At 36.9% G+C, this 12962-nt stretch overlaps 1 long non-coding RNA gene across 1 annotated transcript in view; it reads left to right on the top strand.

Moving 5' to 3' along the window:
- The window catches only part of LOC123619709 (uncharacterized), a 558614-nt gene that overhangs the window by 243608 nt on the left and 302044 nt on the right, over nt 1-12962 (top strand). Inside the window, exon 5 of the long non-coding RNA XR_012507661.1 lies at nt 10662-10803. This is a non-coding gene — a long non-coding RNA (uncharacterized LOC123619709). The remainder of the gene's footprint in view (nt 1-10661; nt 10804-12962) is intronic.

Raw genomic sequence — 12962 nt, 5'->3', positions numbered from 1 at the left:
AAATAGGGATTCCTAATGCAGGGGCAACATGAGTTATTGGATGTGGAAGGAGATGGCAGTGGATGACTTTATACTTCCGGTGGAGGAATTGTAAGTATCGTCTTCATGCCAGTCACCATACTAGGTGCTTTCACAGATGTGAGCTCAAATTCTACATCTGCTGCCATCCAAAAGGTCAAAAAAGGGTGTTTGTGGGTATGGGTGTGACTGTGTGTGTTGGGGGCATGTTGCCCAATAGCAGACATGTAATTACATAACTTAACCTTTGGCAAAGATAACCAAGTAACATGATTGTTCCTCTGAAATGCTTTACGCTTATATAGTTGATATATACTGGAATACAAAAAAAGATTCTTAATATTTGGATGGTACTTTGCAAGTGAGAAAATATCCTTCCAAGTTATGGGTAAATTTACTATGATCACTGTGGGATAAAAAGTGTAACTGTGGCTCTTTGAACACTGCTGAAAATAGTAACCAAGTCCAGTTGTAGATGGAGAATGGATAAAGATGAATTAAAAGCAGTTGCTTGACTTCAGAAACTCACAGTCTGCCTTCTAGAATGATGTAATAAACTGTTGGAACCAATACTTAGTGCTTTAATCTGCTGTTGCTGCTGCTTCTGGCTTCTCAGATGAACTTGAACTTGCACTCAGGGTACTAGTGAGCCAACTATACTGACACTGATTCTCCTCATGCTCTACTCCAAAATGCTCCTCTCATTTAATTATAGGGAAGATGGTTTTCTTTCTCATAGTGCTGAGTGTGAGACAGCTTTTGCAAGGTGTAGCAGGTGTCTTGTGAGCCCGCTGCCAAATCCATTTAGCCACCTGACATCAGCACAGCTGTAGCGGGCAGCTTCATCATGCTGTCAGCCTCATTCAAGCATGCTGTCTTCCACGTTTCTCTCAGGCATTTCTCTGCTCCGCTTTGACCTTCAGTAATACCAGATAGGCTATCTTGCCACGTCAAACTCCAAACCTGCCCTTGGCCATTGGTTGAGCTATGAAGTAGGCTTTCAAAGCCACATCCAAAGAGACTTTGCCTCTAAAGGTTATAAAAATAATCACTTGGAAATATGAGCAAGCAAGGAATAATGTCTGACCAGAATATTTGTACAGTATGAATTAGGGAGAGAAAAACATATGCCTAAGAACTTCATAAATATAACTGTCAGCCGAGGGAGGCTGATGTGGGGTTCTAGGAGGTGAGCAGCCCAAACGAAAAAATGCACGAGGAGTTGCCATACCTCCGGACAGACTTCAACCGGAGACACCATGGGGTTAACAACACTTTATTGCCACAGGGAGGTGTGCGCTTATGATGCACCTGTCCTGCTTTTATCTGTTTTTTGTCAACACATGCGCGGTCTGAGTTTCTTTGTTCATTAGGCTTACAGAATATCTCTAGCACATGCATACTTCTATTTTCTTTGTTCTGAATCTTATATAATTGACCTACGTGTGGAGCAATTATTTACTGCATATTATAAACATGCTCTGATCGTGGCCTTGGGTCCCATGGCCTTAATTCATTTCAAGACTAGCTCACAATAACCCAGGAAAAGCTCAAATATTTATTACTAAAATTAACTCAGGCACAAGTTTCCATTCTGAAATCCAAAGAGGATTCAATATTCAACAATATAGAAGCTGATTGCCATAAAACAATTCTTATAATAATTGGAGTCATGAAATAATAGTTGAATTTATGCTGGGAAGTGTTAATAGGAAAATAGAAAGCAGACATGCAAACAAGAAGAATGATCAGAATGAGAACAATGTCAAAAGACGCGGAAGAATACCAGAATAGAGAGCAGATACTGAAAAAAAGCACAAACAAAACAGAACTCTTGGCAAAAGAAAACATTTAAGGCTATTAACACTACAGTTTAAATTTTTTTAAAAGAGTCTATAAATCTAGCAAATCTACCACATTGAAATATCAGCAAGCAGCTATATGGTAACTGGTTTATTGAGCCTGGTGGGCCCTGAGGGTGTCATGCAAAAAGAAACTCTTTTCTACTACCGTCTATTAAACGAGTTCTGCTGGCTTTTCTTTCCCTGACCTGGATGAAATCATCAGCAAATCCCACGATGGCAGCAGGTCTCAGACACTAGCTTGATCAAAATCACCTCAAAGGCTTGTGCAAACCAGATTTCTAGGTCTTGCCCCAGTCTCTCATCTAATAAGTCTGGAGCAGTTCTGAGAATTTGTCTCTATCAAGTTTCCAGATGATTCTGAGGCTGCTGGAAAGGGTGAAGGACCACACTTTGAGAACCATTGCCTTAGGGTTTTTGATTACTCTCAAGTAATTAGTCATTACATTTTTGAGGTATTAAAAATAAAGAATTAACTATAATTACAGCTTTATTGCTTTATCTGATTCATAGCTTTTACACCCACTCCCACTGCCACTCACTCATCTCCCCAAGAAAGAAAAACTGCTTTAACTGCAGTTTTGGTGTAGAAGCTTGCAGTCGGGAAGACGGGTGTGTTAAGTTTCCTCTTTCCTTCTGGATACACTTATTCTACTTGTTACTGTTGCTTTTGCCCCTTCAGGCTTGGTAAGGAAGGATGGGCGTACATTCTCATGTGAATTGTTATTGGACCCTTCAGTATGTTGAATCTCAAAAGTTGATGCTTTTTTTTTTTTTTTCACCTGGAAAACACAGGGAACTCCAAGGAGCGTGTTCAGTAGTGAGTGATGTTGCCTCAGTCTAACCATGTCAGCTTCCCATCAGTTTCTGGGTTTTTGCCAACAGAGTCTCACTGACTCCTTCTGCTGTAGTCACATTTCCTCTCTAGACAGTCCCTTTTATAGCTAAATGGTGGGGTGAGAGGTGGGGAATGAGGCGTCAAACACTGGTATCACAAGTTTTTAGCTATTCCTGCTCTGTTTTCTAGTGCTTTCAGACTTTGGGGATGATTATGAAACTCCAAACATCAGGAAAAGGTGAATTTAACATCTCTTTACTATAAAATATTAAATGCTTAGATATGTTCTATATATTAACTTAAAGCCATAGACTGTACCAAAAAAATACAATTCTGTATCATCTCTCATAAATTAAAATTAGACACCTTACCTCCATCTTGTTACTGGGATTCCACTGCCTCCTAGAGTTGTACCAGTATGTAGGAGTAAATGAGAGTAAAACTGAAAGTAAAACTGAGAGTAAAACTTCTGAAACGAGGACAGGACTTTGAATCTCTACTTTATATCAATTGCTATTGTTATCCTAATTTTCTGAGCTCCCAGAGGCCCCTTTATTCTGGTAGCTCTTTGATTCCAAATGCCACATGTTGGACAGTGAAGGGGTGTTGGATGATGTGGGAAAATTGGTGCAGCTGTTCCTTGAGGGTTTTTATCACTTTCCTGAGGACACTGCTACATAGGGAGCAGAGGCACTTTTAGGGATGAAGTGGCATCACAGTTAGTCAAATAATCACCCTTGGTGGAGAATGAAGTGATAGTGGATGGAAGGCGTGGGACAATCAATGGACATGGTGCTATGCTATGGTCAAAGGACATGGTGTTTACTGACAGAAGTGATGGTAAAGACAGTTTAGGTAATTGTGGCTACCGCAGAGAGCTCACAGAATGAAAACTGTACACTTAAGGCCTTGAACTTGCAGTTCAAGTCACAGGTGGAGAGTCAGAATGCCTCTAGATTGTTGCTAAAGGAATCCCTTATCACTTGTATCTGTGAGGTAGACATGGCTGAGGGTCAGATCCAGAACTTGATTATACAAGTTAGAGTGTTGTGAAATCATTTAAATCGCAACCTTGTCAGGTCTCTTATGCTGAATAAAATAAAATAAATGGAAAGCAGTGGGGTTCTGAGACTTGGGTTGGCAACAAATTTGTGCATACACAAACATGGCTGAGAATTTTAAACCAAAAACTATCGCGAAATCTTCCTTATCTGTCAGAGCAGCCCTTTTCCTACCTCTGTGAGAGAACCAGACTTCCCTGGTAGAGAAGTTCTTTTAAATGGAGATCAGGATTCATAAGGAGATTCAGATTGTTTTCAGGACACACACTCACCATAACTAAACTTGTTCTAGCAGAACCCTGGTGAGATATGTTTCATGCACGGAGGACATAGCATAGACACTGAAATAGTCCAGAATCTGAATTTGTGCTTTATATTATTGGCTCAAGCATGTGACCAACAGGGAAGGAAGATGTGTGAGCTCTCAAGCATAATCTAGAGGAAAGTTTCTGAAAACTCAAGGAGATGGGAATGTTGGAGTGGAGCTCTTATGTGTTGTCACCTTGTAACCTTAGAAAAGCTTAAAAACACTCCCTTCAAAGGGAGGGCCTTACAAAGCAAAAAAAAAAAAAAAAAAAAATCAGCATCTATGAAAAGTTCTTTGGAGCCTGTCCTCTCGAGGCCAGAGGTGATGATCATGGATGATGACAGTATGTAATTGGCTTTCCCAATTATAGTAAGAATAATTGGATCACAGAGTGAGAGCGGAGAGGTGGCAGCTCTTCAACACAGGTGGGCCCAGTTTTCACAAGTGATTAACTGAGTGGGATGTGGAGTTTTGACTGTCAGACTACAGTGTTGGTGAGTTATCATTTGGTTAAGGGAGAGAACCCTGTGAATGAGTTAGAGGGGCAGCCTTTACTTATATAAAAAGATAAATTCTAGGTGCAATTAGAAGAAACTTAACTCAAGTCGCCATACTGATGATTCGCAACTTTCATACTCTTTTTGCAGACTCACAGTTACTTGATTATGGAGGAACCTTGTCCCTTTGCAAAGTGGCCACAAGTATATAGCATAATTCTTCCTCCAAGTCTTCATGATCTATGGCCATTTACCAGGGTGTGTGCACTGTAAAAAGGAAAAATTTCAGGTTTTCTGGAGGTTATTAGATACTGACTTCAATTGAAAGTTAATCCTTAAGCATCCCACTTTACCGCCGTGGCCACTGGTCAACCTGTGGCTTATAGATATTAGATGATAGAAAGTATCTTGGCCAGAATCCACCTGAGTGTAGGTCAGGTTGGTACCACAGAAACGTCTGTGGTTGTTTATTTACTTTGGGTGTAGAGACGATTACTCTCGCGCTCTCTCTCTCTCCTCCTCTCTCTCTCTCATTCTATCTGTCTACCTAGTAACTGGAAGAATCCCCACATTGGTTCCCTGAATGCATGAAATAAGGGCTATTATGTAGGAAAGACCAAATTCACATTCCTGGTGCCCACTCTTTGCCTTGATAGTAACATGATAGTAAAGCAACATCACTTCTGAAGGAAGTGTAAAATTTAGTGCCACTATCAAAGACTTGAAAGGTGCAGAAGTGTTTCTTCCTGTCAACCCCTTATTTAATTGCCTGTCTAACCAAGCAAATGGCTTACACATCTTAAAGAGTGACTGAAGATAATCTTAAACGTAATCAGATAACAATGACATCTTGATTTGAATTTGTGCAAGAGCTGACCCTGAGACAAGGATTTGAGTGTAGGAGTTTATACAAGAGGTGATCTTAGGAGGCACAAGTACAGGAATGAGGAACGTGAGATAGAGAACTTCACCATTTTAATGTGCATTAATGAAGTGGGGTTACTGCTATGGGCAACTGGGGCTCAATTCTCCTGGATATCCTTTGAGGGACCATATGACTTAGAATTGTCCACTGAGGGATGGGGAAGCTGGTGTGTTTGTCACTGATTTCTGCCCTTCACTGGTTGAGATTTCCCTTTGGTGACCTTGTCTCTGGCATTTTGAGGCTGATTTGTGCTTGGGCTGAGCAAGCTGTTCCTGTTCCCAGGAAAAGCCCTTAGGCTGAGAAGGGAGAAATACATGTGTTCGACTCAGAAGCCATTAGTGTGCACAGGAACGACATCTATGGAAACTGAAAGGGGGATCAGGGGATATAATCTGGGGTGTGAGCAGCATCTGTTATGGGGGTGCTGGTAAGACTTCCCCAGCTCCTGGTATGCAGCTATTAACATGGCAGATATGTTCCTTCCTATTTGAGTCACAAAGACACTTGTAACCTGACTGATACACTAGCTTCCAAGGATCTCTCTTCATTCCCTCTCTCTTTCTCTCTTTGCTTTTAATGACATCCCGATCACTTCTCTATGCCAGTTTGATACCTACAATAATCTCTTCAATCTATTTAGGCTTTTACAGAACAAAACAAAAACAAAGACTGTCTCTGACTTTTAGCACCTTTTTGCTTTTTGCCTTACAAAATAAATCAACATGAGGGAGGGCTATAGCTCAGTGGTAGAGCTCATGGTTAGCATGCATAAGGTTCTGGTTTCAACCCCCAGCACCTCCATTAAAAAAAAAAAAAAGAATAAATCCACAAACAATAAAACACTCAAATCTCTGAAGCAAGGACTACCATATTGAAAAAATTAAAACACAAACAGAAAAACATGTTAGAAGAATCTATCAGAGTGACACTGACATAGAAGCTAGCATTTCACAAGGAGTCATCAAACATTCTCCAAATTTACCTCACCCTAGCACGTTCCAGGTGAAGAAAAAGGAGCTTTAGAAATAGGCAGAACATACATAAATGATACATATTTTGAAAAGATGTTCTTGAATGAAACATTAGTATTATAAAGAGGTGAGGTCTTCCAAAAATAATTTACAAAGACTGCTCAACGTCAATCAAAAGTGTTTGATGGGGAAAACGACTTCTGGTTATAGTAGTAAGAGGTTGGTGATACTGCCAAAAAGCAAACTAATACATTTGCCAAAATACTCAGCAGTCATTTCAGGGCACAGGAAATTGAGCACAAGCAACCAAAAATGGAAGTGTTTATCCTTAAAAAATCACAGGAACTTTAAGCCAGAACATGTTGTATGGGCTTTTGCCTAAGGCTGCTCTCATCTGACCCCAGCTCTCCCCACCCACCCAATGTCTGTCCACCCACCGGTTTGGTTAGTAAGAGTTGCAGTTGGATGTGAGGGCGATCTGGCTGCAACATGTCACCTCATGATCGCCAGGGTTGATTCGGCTGATCTGGCTGGCTAGGTGGGTGTCCTCTTCCTTACTCACTACTCCATATGTGTCCCTCCTGAAGCTGTGCTCTAGATTGAAGAAGACGACCTCCCCCCATAGAAGAGGACTGTTCTACTCGTTCAAGGGTATACAGGTAGCTGCACTCCTCTGCTAGAACCTCCAAACAAGAGTGGCAATTTTACCAGTATGTAGTTTGCCATAAGACTCAGAAACTTTGTTGCCAACGGAATGGGCTAAAATCTGGAGGCAGAGGGAAAAAACACATGGTAGGTGGCATAGATTGGGAACAAACAGTAAAACAGTAAAAATCTGTATCTTTTCTAATTCTGCAGTCCCTGTTGAGGACAGCAGCAGATCAGTCAGATTTTTTTTTAAATAGAGAGATTCTGGAAATGAAAGAGCCATAGAAAGGCTGATATAAGCTGTCTACACATCTCAAGCTGACCAGTAACTATGCATGCACAAGAAAGAACCAAGTGGTGGCTTGAAAGAAAAGGGATACATGAAAAGTGGCTGCAACTCTGACTACATTCCCCAACACATACACAGATGACTTGGCAGAGTAAGGAATCCTTAGGGGTTTACAGACAGTTGAGTACAGTCTTTGCCAAAGTCATTGGCTGATCTCTAAGCTATGCAGACACATGGTTGACTCTTAGGAAGCCTGATTAAAATAAGAATATTTTTTAAAGTAACTAAGCAGAGACATCAGTGGTCACATAGGATAGGGGAAATAGATTCCACAGTTTAAGTCTAAGCAGTTACTAAGACGACACCAACAATCTTCAGAAAAATAAAACACAATCCAGTGTGACTATAATATTCTCTAAGACGTCTAGTTTTTAGCAACAATAGCAACAAAATCCTAGACATGCAAAGAAATAAGAAAGTATGACCCATACTCAGGAAAAAAAATAAGTTAATAGAAACTGACTAAATTAAAGGGAAATATATGAAAATGACTATATGACTAATAGAGGTTTTTAGTAGGAAAATAAAAAGTATAAGAAAAGATAATGTGGAAATGCTAATTAAAAACTACAACAACCAAAATGAAAAATGTAGTAAATGGACTCAACAGAAAGTGTTAGATGTTGTAAAAAAATAACCAGTGAATTTAAGGATAGAACACTATAAGATTACAATCTAGAAAATACAGGAAAAAAAAAAGATTATATCTCAGATGCTTGTTATACAGTCATATAAAACCCAGTATAAAGGACTTCATCATGGAAAGTAATTTAATGGGCCCAGACAACTTTTTGAATTAAAAATTAACTGAAGCTTCCAAAATTGGTTTTTAAAAATTAACCTATCAATTCAAGGTACTGAAAATATCTCTAGTGAGAAAAATACAGAGGTAACCACATTTAGACAAATCAGAGCCATGCTACTAAAAGACAAAGAGAAAATCATTAACCTAGGTTTCCACTTCAGCACACTACAAAAAGAAATACAAATCAAATTCAATGGAGAATAAGAGAATAATAAAGATCGGAGCATAAATCAATAAAATAAGAAAAAGTCTAAAGAAAATGAGTGAAAACAAAAGTTATTTCTATAAGATGATCAATAAAATTGGAAATCCTTTACCTACTTAGACAAGGGAAAAAAGAGTGAGAATGCACAATTTACCATTAGAAATGAAAGAGGAGACATCTCTCTAAACTCCATCAAAATGAAAATATTTGAAGGGAATGTAAACCATTTTATGCCAACATATTACTTAATGTATAGGTAAATTCCTAGATTAAGATTTAGACACAGGTTACCCAAATTAATTTTTAAAAAATAGAAAATTGAATAGATTTCTGTTAAGCAAAGTTGTTGAATCTTTGTTATAAATCTTCATTTAAAAAAAAAAAGGACCAAAATGACTTCATTGATGAATTCTGTCAAAATAAATGGATATATAATAGTACCAATTCTATTCAAACTTCTTTAGAGGAGAAGGTACAATCTCCTAACTTATTTATGAGTGAAGTATTAATCTAACAAAGTTTACAATACTTCACAAGAAAATAAAAACACACCCTGTTTACCTCATCAACATTGATGCAGAAATTTTTTAGAAAACATTAGTGAACTAAACTAATCAATACGTAAAAAATAATCCATCATGATCAAGTGTGGTTTATTCCAGGAAAGCAAGTTTTATTTTTTAACGTCTGGAAATAAATTAACAAAATATGCTAAATTATTAAAATGAAGATTAAAATCCTTACGATTAAACTCAGTGAAATATGAATAGAAGGAAATAGTTGGGAGAAAATTGTCCGTAAGTCTCTTCTATTTCTGTATGTCTTACAGTAAGGTATTGATAGTCCTTTCATTCTAGACTATCTTTTCAAGAGTGTTTGTAGAGCAACGGGCTTGGAAAATAAAGAAAACACCCATTTCCAGAATAAACAGTACACATTCTTACATGTTTAGTAAAGGTAATGTCTACCTCTGGAGCACAAAGCAGACATACTTACTGCCTGTTATAGAATATTTGGATGCCCTAAGATCACAATTCCTCTTCAATAACAACCCACAGAATGTGCAGGTAAAGCTTGGTCCTTTTTACATCATGTTATAAAAATAAGGGCTCAAGGAAGTAGTGCAAGACAATGATACTTTAACATCAGCTATCAATGTGAGTTAAAATCTTTTGTCTTTGAATCAGAAGGTTTTTGTCTTATGCTTTCTGCCAATCGGTTCAACTGTGGAAGGCTAGCTTATTAGCTTGAAAATATAGTCAAACCTCAGACCCTTCACAATTCTTTAAAGGAATTTCCTCAACTGATAAAGGGCGTCTACTAATAGCCCACATCTAACATCATACTTAATGCTGAAAGACTTAATTCTTTCCCACTGAGATCAGGAACAAGCCTAGGGTGTTCATTATCACCACTTCTACTCAATATTGTCCCTGAGGTTGTAGTCAACACAGTAAGGAAGGCATAAAGATTAGAAAAGAGGTAAAACTGTCTTTATTTCAAGATAACTTGGTTTTTATGGAGAATGTCCTGCAGAGTTTAGGCTGGGAGTTCAGGGAGGAGAAGCTACTAGTACTAATAAGTATATTCTACAAAGTTGAAAGATTCAAGATCAATACACAAAAATCAACTATATTGTTATATCCTAGTAACAAATAATAGGAAGTTGAAAATATGAAAGCAATACCATTGAAAATAGTATCAAAAATATAAAAATATGGGATACATTTGAGGAAAAAATTTAGAAGACATGTGCTAACATTATAAAACTTTGCTGACTGAAGTTAAAGGGGATCTAAATAAGTTGAGTGTTATGCCATGCCAGCTAACCAGAAGCTTCAGTATATTAAGTTGTCAAATCTCCAAACTGATATGTAGATTAAGTACAATCCCAACCAAAATATCAGCAGGCTGTTTTATAGAAATTGAGAAATTGATTCATAATTTCTGTGGAAATGACAAGGAGAATAGCCAAAACAACTTTGAAATAGAACAAAAAAGTTTAACTCAAGTCTTTTTATAGGGCTACAGTAACCTAGAGAGTATTGCATTGGTGTAAAGACAAATAAATCAATGAAATAAAACAGAGAATTCAGAGTTAGAATGTAGAATTCTCAGTCTCCCCTTCCTTTTCATGACCTTGACAATTTTTTTTTCTTGTTTTTGTACTCACAGCTGAGATTTATGACCATGAAAGGACATAAAGCAAAATCAACAAAGAGAAAAGATGCATGAGGTGAAATCCAGAGGAATCCAAGCACAAACTTCCAAGGGTCCTCGGCCAGTGGAGTCACACAGGACACACTTAATTCTTCAGGTATTTTATACAATGTCTTTTGATTGATGTTTCTTCATGATTAGACTGTGGTTTTGGATTTGGGGGAATAATACTACAGAGGTAAGTACCTTTTCATCATATCTTATCAGTGTATATATGAAGTCATGACCATATGTCTTCTTCAGTGAAGTGCCTGAATTGACATTTTAAAGATATTTACTATTATTATCAAAGAATGTGCTAAATCTTTTCAACTATGTTAATATTATTTTACACATCTCAGTAACATGTAGAATGTTTTTAATTTTGAATGTTTTCTAATGAAAGTTTGACAAATGTTTTAAAAAGTTTATTCCTACGTAATTTATATTTTTATTACTTTTTCATTCCATTTTACCCATAAACACATTATTATATGTCTAAATGAAAAACAGTAATTCCTGCATATTTATTCTTTATTTATCTACTTCACTGGACTACCTTATAGTTTACAATGGCTTTGAATTGATTATTTTTAATATTCCAAATACTTGAATACAATAAAAACATAAATTATAGCATTGCCACATGATGGAATAATATAATGTCTTTAAAACAATTTTGAATACTATTTTAATATACAGAAAAAACTATTATAACATCAAATAAACAAAGAATAGAAAATGATGGATTTCACCTAGGATTGAATTTACTTGGGGTACTTAACTAGGAATATAGAGTACTGTCCTCACCATCCCAAAGCTATTGAATTGAAAATTCAGAGGACAAACCTCAGATTTCTGCATTATTAATAAATCCCCTGGTGGCTCTGATATATGTAGATAATTCTCAATAAAATCTGGTTATGTAATAAGGCATATACATAAGGAAAATGAAATTTATGCACTTGTATAGTAGTGAATTCAGTAATAATTTTCAATAAACTTTTATTCTCTGATCATCATACTATTTCTCAATTTAAAGTAAGATTTGATGGGATCCCAACAATGGTGTGAAGAATTCATCAGATTACTTCTACTTCTGTATTAGCAGGAAATTAAAAAGGTCTTTTAAATCTTTCATTGTTTTAAGAAGTAGCATCAGGTTGTAGTTTGGGGAATATTTTTTGAACGGTAGTGGTTCTGTTTATGTGAGAAAGAGACAGAGACCCTTTGGAGGACTGTATTGCTGGTTGAAGAGGGATCAACAGTAACTCACTTAAAAATCTGGTAAAGGTAGATAATTTGTGAGGCCCATGGCAAAATGAAAATAGGATGCCTTTTGTACAAAAATTACGAAGAATTTTACGACAGCAATGGCAGAGAGTTGAACGAAGTACAGGGTCCTTCTAAGTTTAGGGTGCTATGTGACTCCCCAGGTTGCATGCCTGTGAAGCGATGGCTTTGCAATTGATACTCTAAGAGCAAGTTACAATTTAAAAAATAATTGTAGTCTCAGCTTTTCATGTGCTCACTATCATTTTTGAACCCATTCTGTGTAGAGTTCTGAACACGATTGCAAATGCTAAGTCTTTATTCATTTTCAAACACTCTTCCCTCAGGTGACCTAATTACTGTATTTCTTTTTCAGATGTGAAACATTTTTTGCATAGTGATTTAAATTCATCCCATGGAAATTTCTTTGCTTCTCTAAATAATCTTTTAAAATATTTTAACGTGTCTATGTAGTAATTCATTGTAACTAATAAGTAAATGCATGTGAGGATAATGATAAACATGTATTTTAGAATCTTTGGAAAGATAAAAGCCATTTTTAGCTAGTTGGTATTGCTTTTTAGAAAAATCTTCAGTTATTCGAGGAAACAAAGAGTATTTTGATCTTTTAGGAATATTCATCCTAAGAGGTTAAAAGGTTTGAGGCTTAGAACAATTTAACTCTCTCAAGTTCCTTTCACTATAGGATTTCTTGTGGTAGAAGGAGAAATTCTTTCCTGCTATAATGTTATTAGTGTGAAGTTTTCTCCTTTGAACTCTTTTACCACTGATAGCAAATCCTGGTGTCTTTTTGAGTAACAGGAAATTTTTTTTTTTAATGGTCGAGTTAGGTTCTTTTGTAGTTCTTCTGAATTTTAGGGCTTCAAAAAATTAGATGATGAGGCTTGGTTTACAAAAAATGCATTCTCTTACTCATCCCTCCCCACCCTAGCCCCATGCGTATTTAGTGTGAGACTGATAACCTCTGATTTTTGAACTGTAATG

Source organism: Camelus bactrianus, chromosome 6 (assembly GCF_048773025.1).
Source record: "Camelus bactrianus isolate YW-2024 breed Bactrian camel chromosome 6, ASM4877302v1, whole genome shotgun sequence".
NCBI lineage: Eukaryota > Metazoa > Chordata > Mammalia > Artiodactyla > Camelidae > Camelus > Camelus bactrianus.
The sequence above is the reverse complement of the archived record's forward strand: the minus strand, read 5'-3'. Positions and strand labels throughout refer to the sequence as shown.